This window comes from Sinocyclocheilus rhinocerous, unplaced genomic scaffold, assembly GCF_001515625.1.
Source record: "Sinocyclocheilus rhinocerous isolate Xijiao unplaced genomic scaffold, SAMN03320098_v1.1 scaffold148, whole genome shotgun sequence".
Taxonomy (NCBI): Eukaryota; Metazoa; Chordata; class Actinopteri; order Cypriniformes; family Cyprinidae; genus Sinocyclocheilus; species Sinocyclocheilus rhinocerous.
In genome coordinates, this window is record NW_015653472.1 from 134,101 (window position 1) to 135,625 (window position 1,525).

Sequence of the window (1,525 nt, forward strand, 5' to 3'; positions counted from 1 at the left end):
TTCCCTTGAAAGGGAACATCTCAGGTTACTTATGTAACCATGGTTCCCTGAGTAGGGAATGAGACACTGCATCCTCTAGGCTTCCTGCCATGCTTCCTGCCATGCTTCGAACACACGCTTCAGACGAAGAAGTGAATGACGTGTTCTCCCGGCGCCTATTTATACTATAGTCGCACCGGTAGTGACGTCATGGGCTGTCGCCGGCCAACGTGTTGTTGGTGTTTTTTCAATGTATGCTTCAGACACAGGTCACGACGAGGCGTTCCCCATAGCGACCCCTAGTGGACGCAGTGTCTCGTTCCCTACTCAGGGAACCATGGTTACATAAGTAACCTGAGACGTAATCTTTAGTGGAACAAAATATAATCAGTTGTCCCTGATTATCCGTCTTTGTAGATACTGATCTGATGCGAAATAAAAAAACAAGCCACATAGGTATAAGCCATCTGGTTTGACAGGAGGGGAGAAATCCATTCCTTAGCACTGGGGCAGATGCTGTTTCCTGCATCCACACACTGCTGATGCGCTGGCAGATGATTGTTGACTCACAAAGTGACCTTTATTCTGCACCTTCACTGGCAGTGCTGCACCCTCTGAGGAAGAGTGTTTTTAGAGCTCACTCCTCAGGGAATCTTCTACATTTAGAGCTCATGAAGCGTGCTCCTCTCTCTCTCACTGTCATATGTGCACACACTCTGCAGTGATTGGAGGTTGACAGCAGATCGGGTTGGTGAACTGATGTCAATGTTTAAATGAGCGGCAGCAACCTCTGTGTTTGCCCTTGACAGCCTTCTGTTGAGACATGTTGTGAAAAACAACTTCAGCACATGGTATAACTGACATATAAATTAAATCCCAAAATGAATGGAATTTATCATCAGATGTCAGCCAGAAGAGCATTTAATGACACTCATCGCAACTTTGGGTTCGTATATGTTTGGACATGGCTCATTACCATATTGATTGTATAAAATGGCTTAATAAAAATATTAAAGATGCAACTTTTCATTAAAACAGTACTTTTTAAAGCTAATTTATTATGTGCTATTATTCTTTAGAAGTATACACTACTGTTCAAAAGTTTGGGGTCAGTATGATTTTTTTTAATGAAATTAATACTTTTAGTCATCAGATACACATTAAATTGACCAAAAGTGACAGTAAAGACATTTATAATGTTGCAAAAGATTTCTATTTCAAATAAATGCTGTTCTTTTGAGCTTTCTATTTATCAAAGAATCCTGAAAAAGTATTAGAATGATTTTTGAAGGATCATGTGACACTGAAGTCTGGAGTAATGGCTGCTGTAAATTCAACTTTGCCATCACAGGAATAAATTTGTAACGAATTAGTCCACTGAAGGCGAGTTGAAGTGAGAACCCAAGTGCAGTTTATTTACAGAGTGATCCAAACATCCAAACAATATCCAAACAAGATACACAGACTTGACTTGACTTGACATGAACAGACTTGACCTGACGAGGCATGAACAGACTTGACTTGACTTGACATGAACAGACTTGAC

The 1,525-nt window shown here is 40.7% G+C and overlaps 1 protein-coding gene across 2 annotated transcripts in view; it reads left to right on the plus strand.

Moving 5' to 3' along the window:
• The window catches only part of LOC107716101 (rap1 GTPase-activating protein 1-like), an 89,424-nt gene that overhangs the window by 55,680 nt on the left and 32,219 nt on the right, over window positions 1-1,525 (plus strand). The gene's annotated exons all lie outside the window — the stretch shown is intronic.